Raw genomic sequence first — 12,296 nt, forward strand, 5'->3', positions numbered from 1 at the left:
AGATTTATTAAATAATGGAATTGGTTGATTTCTTTGGCTGCCATTTTCTCCTCAATGTGGCTTTTATCCTACATGACATACTTCTTTTTTTTTGTAACGTTTTACAGGTAACATCAATTCTCTTCTCCCTTCGCTCCCACGACCTGAGACACTTGGTTCTTATCCTACCTCTTACGTCACTTCTTTTTATTTTTATTTTCCTCTTTTCTTTTTATAAGGTTACTATTATTCCCACTTTACAGAGAAGATACAAGAATCAAAAAGTTTAAGTAAAATTTTCAAATATTAAATGTTATGTTGCAAAACAAGGATAGTGACTCACTTTTTCCACTATTTATTTTTGCATTTTTGAACTCATCCTTAGCACTTACCTAGCATTGAACCATTTTAGTCACTTAGAAAAACTTTATAATATTAATGAGTGAATGAATGAATGCCTGAATGAATATGCTATAGGGTCTCTGATTTGAAAGAACATTAAAGGTTGTCTAATTTAATTTCTCAATAGTTAAAATCATAAGTTTAGTATGTATGTGTGAGGGCTTTTAGATTGAATATTAAAAGTGTCGGTGTCTGTGACTGTTATTGTACAAGTGCAGAGAATTTTAATAGTTTGTCTATTGTAGTCTATCTATATGGGGCTTAATGAACTCCTAAGATGTTTTAAACTTATTTTTCCCAAAGAGGAGGTATGCTCCCCTGACTTGACCTAAGGAAATTCTTAGTCATTCAAAGTGTTTTTCCCTAGGATTAGTCTCCATGGCTAGACTTCCTGGGCTCAGTTGTGGGCACAGATATAGATAAGACACCTTCATCCAGCTTTTCAGACATCAGAGATCCCAGCAGCATGCGTAGCCAAAGAGGGACATGACTGTTGATGAAGAATAATAAGAAAGTCACATAGTAGCTGAAAGACTTGCTCATATAACAAAGCGAATCCTCTGAAGCCTTCTAGAATAATTGGGGAAAAATAATTTGTGCAACAAAAATTTGAAGGTCTCTTAATATAATTGAAGACAATATTCAGGAAAATGTGGTTAATTATCTTGATAATTATTCCATTCTTTTCAGTATCGAAAGAATAACGGGAATAAAACAATTACACATTTTCAAGCCACAAATTTAAACACCACCACAATATTCCTAGGTTTCCTTTGAGAAATGCAAGCATCTCAAATTCCAGATTTGAGTCTTTTGTTTGTACATTTATTCATTCATCATTTAATAAGCATTTTCTGAATACAAACCATGGGTCAAGCACTGTGCAAGATTTTTCAATACAGAATTGAATAAAACAGAATACTTATTATCATGTAACTCATAGTCTAGTGGATGATACAGAAATATAAACATATAATTCCATGGAGATAAGTTTTAAAAGAATATTATAAAAATTAATTGTGACAACACAGAGGAGGCAGCAATAAATATGCTGTTTTATGAGCAAATTACTAATATTTTCACTATTATTTCTCATAGCCTACTTTTTTTCTCAATGTTCCAGTTACAGATCTTTTTTTCAAAATGAATCATATCAATAAAGGAGCATTCATTTCAACATCTGGGACTGCATTAATTAAAATTCACCTTAACAAACATAAACTGAATGTCTATTATGAGGAATTACTAGTTATTTTTTATACAACAATCCACCTATAGAGGTCAGTAGGAGTTCTAACTGTATCTGGAAAGATAGATAGCTATCAATGAACTTAAATATGAGAATGATTTTCCTGTAAAAGTTATTCTAATAATTTGCAAAAAGAAAAGAGGAGTGAATAGGTTTAACTCAAACTGAGGAACCTGGAAAAAAAAAAAAAAAAAAGTCATGTAATGGTAAATACTGAAAATACCAGTAAAGACAGGTTGAGTAAAAAAGTGCAGAGCATGCTAACTGATTGGTTCTGGATAATTAAAGAAGAAGCTGCACAAGTGCAAGAAGATTTAACAATTTAACACCAGGTAAGTGTGTCTAAAGAAGATGTGGCATATATATATATATATATATATATACACACACACAATGGAATATTATTATTCAGGTATGACAAAGAAGCAAATCCTGCCATTTGCAACATGGATGGACCTCCGGGACAAATTAGACAGAGAAAGCCAAAAACTATATGACATCACTTATATGTGGAACGTAAAAAGTCAAATTCATAGAAGCAGAGAGTACAATTCTGGTTTCCAGAGGCTAGGGATTGGGGAAATTGGGAAGAAGTTGGTCAACAGGTACAAATATCCAGTTATAAATAAATTCTGGAATTCTAATGCACAGCATTTTGATGATAGCCAATGATAGTGTATTATCTACTTGAAAGTTGCTAAGAGACTAGGTCTTAAATGTTCTTACCACAAAATGAACTGATATTTTTGTGACATGATGGAGATGTTAACTGATGCTATGGTGGTAATAAGATTGTGATATACATAATAATATTGTGATATACAAATCAACATGTTGTACACCTTAAACTAATACAGTGTTATATGTCAATTATATCTTAATTTAAAAAAAAAAAAAAGAAAAGTTTGGAAAATCTGCTTGGGCTTGGATTATGGAGGACTTGGGAGGAATTTGCCTTTTGTTCAATGTGTAAATGGGAATCACTAAAGGTTTTAATAAAATATGTGAATTAATAGCTTAGAGAAGGAGAAAAGGTAGAGCATAAGTGCAAAGGATTAAAAAACAATGGGAAACATCTAATTCAAAGAACTGGAGTAGGGAAGTAACCCACAAATGAAATAGAGCATTCAGAGAGTTAGGAAATAAACAGAAACAAAGAATTTATGGCAAGGTTCATATATCCAAGATTAAGCCTAAACTCATCTATTAAAGTTATCATTGCCAGCAATGCTAACTAATAGCCTTGGACCAATTAAACAGCTTGTGCTCTGCATCGTATACATTTTTGGATGTAACTGAATTAATTTTACTGAGATCAAATGTTTCAAACTGTCAGGCAATAAAATGGATTGGCATGTGCCATTTCATTTTCAGTGTTTCTTTAAAAATTAGACAACATGAAGAAAATTTGGTGGGTTCACCTAAAAAGAAATCTGGAGGCCTGTCTTCTCAAAAAATATGAAAATAATACAAGATGATCTGACAAGCTTTGCCTTATGTTTTTCTGTGTGTCAACAACTGATTGTTGTCATTAGACACTACAGTGCACTAAAATCCTTACCACCCACTATGGAATTCTTGACATCACTGCAGGATCCATTATCCATTATCATCAGGCTTGCTATCATTACATTCATAGAAAGGAAACATTTCTCTGTAATCACGCTCCTATCAAATGTGTAGACACTAAACATAGACCAAGGGGGAATATATTTCTCAAGATAATTGGTACAAAATCAATTTCAGTACCTAGAACAGTCCTGGAATAAAGTAGGCTTTAAACAAATATGTATTCAGTGAGTGAATAAATTTCTACTGTCTATCTACTTTTAATTACCTGCCTAAGCCACAGTAGGCATTTGAATGTTTGAATCAATGTCAGGGGTGTACTGTACAGGTTCTGCGTAACTCAGTTTATTCATGACCAGTACAAAGGAAACAACTAAGGACCTTATGGGTCATTGCAAGAACAATGGGATTCAGGAATTCCAAAAATATAATAAGCTTTTTCTGCCTTTCACATTCATGCTAATGGCTTTTTTTTTTTTTTTGGCTCTAGCCCCAAACAATTTATACCAATAGAGTGATTATTGATCCAACTTGCCAGTCACAATAGTAAACATTGACTTTAAAATAATTGTAATGTAAAAAATAAAAAGCTGTATTGAATATATATAGAATCATTTATAGACTTGTAAGAAGGATACTGGCATAAACAATCATCAAATACTACATGTGAAACAATTTAATGGAAGCAAGAAAAATGTGCCTGTGGCGTCTCTTCTAACAGTTTGATCAATTTCTCTTCCCCTTTTCCTCCCTGTTTCTAACAAAAGCATGTTGATTTTTAAACAGTGTTTTTGTTTATTGTTTCATTTTCTTTTTCTCTGCTTGGGTCTGCTATTAGAGGAGAAAGAAACTTTCTGCCAAGATATAATCCTCCTGATTATTTTATTATTCATATGCAGAAACTAAAGTCCTTCATGAAACCAGAGAATGTTTATGGAAAGGCTATCAGCACTTTGATATGGAAATGGGATAGAACAGTGCTAGAAACTGGTAACAAAGGAGAAGGAATTACAATCAGTGTACCAGTGTAAAAAATAGTGTATTGTTGATGAGAAACTTAATATACAAATGGATTATAGCCAGACCATACATAAAAATGGATCTTGGACCCAGAACTTGCAGCAATCTGCCCAGGAAACCAACCCTTTATCTATAATAAACAACCCAGGAGGCAAGCCTGATATAAATCAGATTTGTCTGAAGACAGATTGCTATCTCTAGTGATAATCCAGGAAGTTAAATAATAATTCTGAAAGAAGTGGCCCAAAATGGCCAGTACTTGATTAATAACTGACAACTTCCTTAATTTTTGACCCACTTCCAATTTAGGACCAACCAGAGAAAGCAAAGTATGCTCCCCTAACCAATCACATAAGATGCCCTACTTCTAGTTAGCCTACCTACAGCTTCCCCTACCAAGTCTCCATTCAGGACACACCTGAAGGCTGCCCTCCTTTTCACTATAAAGTTTCCTCACTCCTCTGCCTGCCTTTGAGTCTCTGCCAAAATACAGGGGATGGCGGCTGACCTCTTACTATAGCAAACTCAGAATAAATCTCCTTGGCTTTTCTTATTTGGTTGGTCTTCACTTTTTCTGCATTGAAGATGTTTAAGAAGGTGCCTAATTCAAAACTCAATAGACAGGAAAAGTCAAGAATTGCATTATAATTTATGTAATATATAGGTGAGAATACTCTTTATTTTTGATCTCTCACAATCAATTTTAGACATATTATTTATGAGGCTGATGTCAGTAGGGTTTATTTGTTTATTTATGTTTTGGTTTATTGAGTTTTCAGTTCTCCAGCTGCAGATGAAAAACACAAGTAAACCACTCATACCTCTTCCTCTCTCTTCCACTTACTATCAAAAGTCCTTTTCTCCAAGATCCTTCACTTTGACTCTCTTTTCCACTTCTTATCCTGTATCATCTTCTATCCCTCTCCATTTTCATTTTTTCTGCAAGAAAATAATATTCAAAAGTCCATACAAGTAACAGCACATCAGTGAAGATCCAACCATATCAGGATTTAACAACAACAACGTCCCAAAATAGATCACAGAGATAAAATAATAGGGAATTTCTAGTAGTTTATTATTCTGTTCACAAACTCTCAACCAATGATCTATAATAATAATGTGGTTAATAATTATATAGCACTCATCATAAGCCAGGATCCCTTTAAAAATTGTATTAATTATCTATTGCTGAATAACAAATTACTCACAAAATTTAATGGCTTAGGACAATCAGCTTTCATTTGCCCAAAATTTCCATGAGTCAGGAATATGGGAGAGGCTTAGCTGTCAACTTTGGACTTAGAGTCTCTGATGAGGTGACAGACAAAACAAAGACCAGGGTTTTGGTCATGTGGACATTTGACTGGAACAGGAGGAGTTGCTTCCAAGAGGGCTCGCTCTTATGGCTGCTGTTAGGGGTCCTCAGTTTCTCACTGTGTGTTGGCAAGATGCCTCAGTTCCTCATCACACGGACCTCTCAAGAGGACTGCTTGAATCTTCTCCAAAGAGATCAGGCTTCCTCCACAATCAATGATCCAAGAGAAAGAAACAGTAGGAAGCCACAATGCCTTTGGTGATCTCATCTCTGAAGTCACACCTGTCACTTCCACCTTATTCTAATTGTTAGGAGTGAGTTACTAAGTCTAGGCCACACTCAAGTAAAAAGGACTTATGCTCCACCTTTTGCAGAGCATGTCAAAGATTTTGTGGATGTATTATAAATCACACCAAAGTGTTTTATACAACTATTAACTCAATTTCTCCTAAAATTCCCTGAAATAGGTATTACCATCCCTGTTTCACAGATGAAGAACTGAGGCTCAAAGAAACTAAATGATTTGTTCTCACAGCCAGCGCATTGCAGAGCCAGGATCTGGATTTAGACAATCTGGTTTGTGAGTCTCTACCTTTAACTTCGGTGCTAAAATTGTCTTCCTGGCTACAATCTGCACCCTCATTTGACAACAGATTATTTTTCAGTTCTGAGAATATCTTCCGCTAGATCCATATTACTTGTGATTCCTGATTCCCACACTTCCTCTCTTCTAGTTTTTTCTCCCATCTGCTGGAGCAGCACTCTTCTTTTGAAAGTTAACAGGTAGGATTCGCCAGTGCCTTTCAGAGCTCCAATCTCCTTGCTTACGGAGGAAGTTACCTCGCCCAACAGCATGATTTTCTTTACTCCTCTGATGGTGTCTCTTGCAGTCAGAGAAAAGGTGAGCTCACTCCTCTGAGTGGCATGGCTGATTACATTTAGAGGTCCAAGACACTGAAGAGATTATTGGCTAAAAATCATGATGGGAGAGACACTGGTAAATCAAAATAAAAATGATAGTTAGAGAGGGGGAAGATGGCAGAAGAGTAAGACGCAGAGATCACCTTCCTCCCCACAGATACATCAGAAATACATCGACACATGGAACAACTCCTACAGAACACCTGCTGAACTCTGGCAGATGACCTCAGACCTCCCAAAAGGCAAGAAACTCCCCACGTACCTGGATAGGGCAAAAGAAAAAAAAATAAACAGAGACAAAAGAATAAACAGAGACAAAAGAATAGGGACGGGACTGGCGCCAGTGGGAGGGAGCCATGAAGGAGGAAAGGTTTCCACACACTAGAAGCCCCTTCATGGGCGGAGACTGCAGGTGGCACGGGGGGAAATCTTCAGAGCCATGGAGGAGAGCACAGCAACAGGGGTGCGGAGGGCAAAGCAGGGAGAGATTCCCACACAGAGGATCGGTGCCAACCAGCACTCACCAGCCCGAGAGTCTTGTCTGCTCACTCACCAGGGTGGGTGGTGCTGGGAGATGAGGCTCGGGCTTCGGTCGGAGCACCAGGAGAGGACTGGGGTTGGCGGCATGAACGCAGACTGCAGGGGGTTAGTATACCATGGCTAGACGGGAGGGAGTCCGGAGAAAAGTCTGGACCTGCCGAAGAGGCAAGAGACTTTTTCTTGCCTCTTTGTTTCCTGGTGTACGAGGAGAGGGGATTAAGAGCTCTGCTTAAAGGAGCTCCAGAGACAGGCATGAGCCGCGGCTAACAGCCCCCAGAGACGGGCATGAGACACTTAGGCTGCTGCTGCCACCACCAAGAAGCCTGTGTGCGAGCACAGGTCACTATGCACACCTCCCTTCCAGAGAGCCTGTGCAGCCCGCCATTGCCAGGGTCCCGGGATCCAGGGACAACTCCCCCAAGAGAACGCACAGCATGCCTCAGGCTGGTGCAATGTCATGCCAGCCTCTGCCGCCACAGGCTCGCCCCGCATCCATACCCCTCCCTCTCCCTGGCCTGAGTGAGCCAGAGCCCCCGAATCAGCGGCTCCTTTAACCCCGTCCTTTCTGAGTGAAGAACAGACACCCTCTGGCGACCTACACCTAGAGGCAGGGCCAAATCCAAAGTTGTGCCCCTGGAGGTGTGAGAACAAAGGAGAGAAAGGAAAATCTCCACCAGCAGCCTCAGGAGCAGCGGATTAAATCTCCACAATCAACATAATGTAGCCTGTATCTGTGGAATACCTGAATAGAAAACGAATCATCCCAAATTGAGGAGGTAGACTTTGAGAGAAAGATTTGGTATTTTTTTCCCCCTTTTCCTCTTTTTCCATGTGGATGAAAGGCTCTTGGTGCTGCAGCCAGGAGTCAGTGCTGTGCCTCTGAGGTGGGAGAGCCAACCTCAGGACACTGGTTCACAAGAGACCTCCCAGCTCCACATAATATCAAACGGTGAAAATCTCACAGAGATCTCCATCTCAACACCAACACCTAGCTTCAATCAATGACCAGCAAGTTACAGTGCTGGACACCCTATGCCAAACAACTAGCAAGACAGGAACACAGCCCCACCCATTAGCAGAGAGGCAGCCTAAAATCATAATAAGTCCACAGACACCCAAAAACACACCTCCAGACTTGTACCTGCCCACCAGAAAGACAAGATCCAGCCTCATCCACCAGAACACAGGCACTAGTACCCTCCACCAGGAAGCCTAAACAACCCACTGAACCAACTTTAGCCACTGGGGATAGACACCAAAAACAACAGAAACTATGAACCTGCAGCCTGCAAAAAGGAGACCCCAAACACAGTAAGATAAGCAAAATGAAAAGACAGAAAAACACACAGCAGATGAAGGAGCAAGATAAAAACCCACCAGACCTAACAAATGAAGAGGAAATACGCAGTCTACCTGAAAAATAATTTAGAATAATGATAGTAAGGAGGTCCAAAATCTTGGAAATAGAATAGACAAAATGCAAGAAACATTTAAAAAGGACCTAGAAGAACTAAAGATGAAACAAGCAATGATGAACAATACAATAAATGAAATTAAAAATACTCTAGAAAGGATCAATAGCAAAATAACTGAGGCAGAAGAATGGATAAGTGACCTGGAAGATAAAATAGTGGAAATAACTACTGCAGAGCAGAATAAAGAAAAAAGAATGAAAAGAACTGAGGACAGTCTCAGAGACTTCTGGGACAACATTAAATGCACCAACATTCAAATTATAGGGGTTCCAGAAGAAGAAGAGAAAAAGAAAGGGACTGAGAAAATATTTGAAGAGATTATAGTTGAAAACTTCCCTAATATGGGAAAGGAAAGAGTTAATCAAGTTCAGGAAGCACAGAGAGTCCTATATAGGATAAATCCAAGGAGAAACATGCCAAGTCAATTTTAATCAAACTGTCAAAAATTAAATACAAAGAAAACTTATTAAAAGCAACAAGGGAAAAATAACAAATAACACACGAGGGAATCCCCATAAGGTTAACAGCTGATCTTTCACCAGAAACTCTGCAAGCCAGAAGGGAGTGGCAGGACATATTTAAAGTGATGAAGGAGAAAAACCTACAACCAAGATTACTCTACCCAGCAAGGATCTCATTCAGATTTGATGGAGAAATTAAAACCTTTACAGACAAGCAAAAGCTGAGAGACTTCAGCATCACCAACCAGCTTTACAACAAATGCTAAAGGATCTTCTTTAGGCAAGAAACACAAGACAAGGAAAAGACCTACAATAACAAGCCCAAAACAATTAAGAAAATGGGAATAGGAACATACATATTGATAATTACCTTAAATGGAAATGGATTAAATACTCCCACCAAAAGACACAGACTGGCTGAATGGATACAAAAACAAGACCCATACATATGCTGTCTACAAGAGACCCACTTCAGACCTAGAGACATATACAGACTGAAAGCAAGGGGATGGAAAAATATATTCCATGCAAAGGGAAACCAAAAGAAAGCTGGAGTAGCAATTCTCATATCAGACAAAATAGACGCTAAAATAAAGGCTTTTAGAAGAGACAAAGAAGGACACTACATAATGATAAAAGAATTGATCCAAGAAGAAGATATAACAATTGTAAATATTTATGCACCCAACATAGGAGCACCTAAATACATAAGACAAATAATAACAGCCATAAAAAGGGGAAATTGACACTAACACATTCATAGTAGGGGACTTTAACACCCCATTTTCACCAATGGACAGATCATCCAAAGTGAAAATAAATAAGGAAACACAAGCTTTAAATGATACATTAAACAAGATGGACTTAATTGATCATTCCATCTAAAAACAACAGAATACACATTTTTCTCAAGTTCCCATGGAACATTCTCCAGGATAGATCATATCTTGGGTCACAAATCAAGCCTTGGAAAGTTTAAGAAAATTGAAATTGTATCAAATACCTTTTCCAACCGTAACACTATGAGACTAGATATCAATTATAGGAAAAGATCCGTAAAAAGTACAAATACATGGAGGCTAAACAATACACTACTTAATAACGAAGTGATCACTGAAGAAATCAAAGAGGAAATAAAAAAATACCTAGAAACAAATGACAATGGAGACACGACGCCCCAAAACCTATGGGATGCAACAAAAGCAGTTCTAAGAGGGAAGTTTATAGCAATACAATCCTACCTTAAGAGACAGGAAACGGGCTTCCCTGGTGGCACAGTGATTGAGAGTCCACCTGCTGATGCAGGGGACATGGGTTCATGCCCTGGTCCAGGAAGATCGCACATGCCAGGGAGAGGCTGTGCCCGTGAGCCATGGCTGCTGAGTCTGAGCCTCTGGAGCCTGGGCTCCGCTACGGGAGAGGCCACAACAGTGAGAGGCCCATGTACCACCAAACAAACAAACAAACAAACAAAAAAGAAAAAGGAAACATCTTGAATAAACAACCTAACCTTTCACCTAAAGCAATTAGAGAAAGAAGAACAATAAAACCCCAAAGTTAGCAGAAGGAAAGAAATCATAAAAATCAGATCAGAAATAAATTAGAAAGAAATGAAGGAAATGGTAGCAAAGATCTATAAAACTGAAAGCTGGTTCTTTGAGAAGGTAAACAAAATTGATAAACCATTAGCCAGACTCATCAAGAAAAAAAAGAGAAGACTCAAATCAATAGAATTAGAAATGAAAAAGGAGAAGTAACAACTGACACTGCAGAAATTCAAAAGATCATGAGAGATTACTACAAGCAACTCTATGACAATAAAATAGACAACCTGGAAGAAATGGACAAATTCTTAGAAATGCACAACCTGCCAAGACTGAATCAGGAAGAAATAGAAAATATGAACAGACCAATCACAAGCAGTGAAATTGAAACTGTGATTAAAAATCTTCCAACAAACAAAAGCCCAGCACCAGATGGCTGCACAGGCGAATTCTATCAGACATTTAGAGAAGAGCTAACACCTATCCTTCTCAAGCTCTTCCAAAATATAGCAGAGAGAGGAACATTCCCAAACTCATTCTATGAGGCCACCATCACCCTGATACCAAAACCAGACAAAGATGCCACAAAGAAAGAAAACTACAGGCCAATATCACTGATGAACATAGACGCAAAAATCATTAACAAAATACTAGCAAACAGAACAACAGCACATTAAAAGGATCATACACCATGATCAAGTGGGGTTTATTCCAGGAATGCAAGGATTCTTCAATATATGCAAATCAATCAATGTGATACACCATATTAAAAAATTGAAGGAGAAAAACCATACGGTCATCTCAATAGATGCAGAGAAAACTTTTGATAAAATTCAACACTCATTTATTATAAAAACCCTCCAGAAAGAAGGCATAGAGGGAAATTTCCTCAACATAATAAAGACCATATATGAAAAGCCCACAACCAGCATTGTCCTCAATGGTGAAAAACTGAAAGCATTTCCACTAAGATCAGGAAGAAGACAAGGTTGCCCACTCTCACCACTCTTATTCAACATAGTTTTGTAAGTTTTAGCCACAGCAATCAGAGAAGAAAAGGAAATAAAAGAATCAAAATCAGAAAAGAAGAAGTAAAGCTGTCACTGTTTGCAGATGACATGATACTCTACATAGATAATCCTAAAGATGCTACCAGAAAACTACTAGAGCTAATCAATGAATTTGGTAAAATAGCAGGATACAAAATTAATGCACAGAAATCTCTGGCATTCCTATACAATAATGATGAAGAATCTGAAAGTGAAATCAAGAAAACACTCCCATTTACCATTGCAAGAAAAAGAATAAAATATCTAGGAATAAACCTACCTAAGGAGACAAAAGACCTGTATGCAGAAAATTATAAGGCACTGATGAAAGAAATTAAAGATGATACAAATAGATGGAGAGATATACCATGTTCTTGGATTGGAAGAATCAACATTGTAAAAATGACTCTACTACCCAAAGCAATCTACAGATTCAATGCAATCCCTATCAAACTACCACTGGCATTTTTCACAGAGCTAGAACAAAAAATTTCACAATTTGTATGGAAACACAAAAGACCCCGAATAGCCAAAGCAATCGTGAGAACGAAAAATGGAGCTGGAGGAATCAGGCTCCTTGACTTCAGATTATACTACAAAGTTACAGTAATCAAGACAGTATGGTACTGGCACAAAAAAAGAAACATAGATCAATGGAACAGGATATAAAGCCTAGAGATAAACCCACGCACATATGGTCACCTTATCTTTGATAAAGGAGACAGGAATGTACAGTGGAGAAAGGACAGCCTCTTCAATAAGTGGTGCTGGG

This window comes from Phocoena phocoena, chromosome 5 (genome assembly GCF_963924675.1).
Source record: "Phocoena phocoena chromosome 5, mPhoPho1.1, whole genome shotgun sequence".
NCBI classification, from domain to species: Eukaryota; Metazoa; Chordata; class Mammalia; order Artiodactyla; family Phocoenidae; genus Phocoena; species Phocoena phocoena.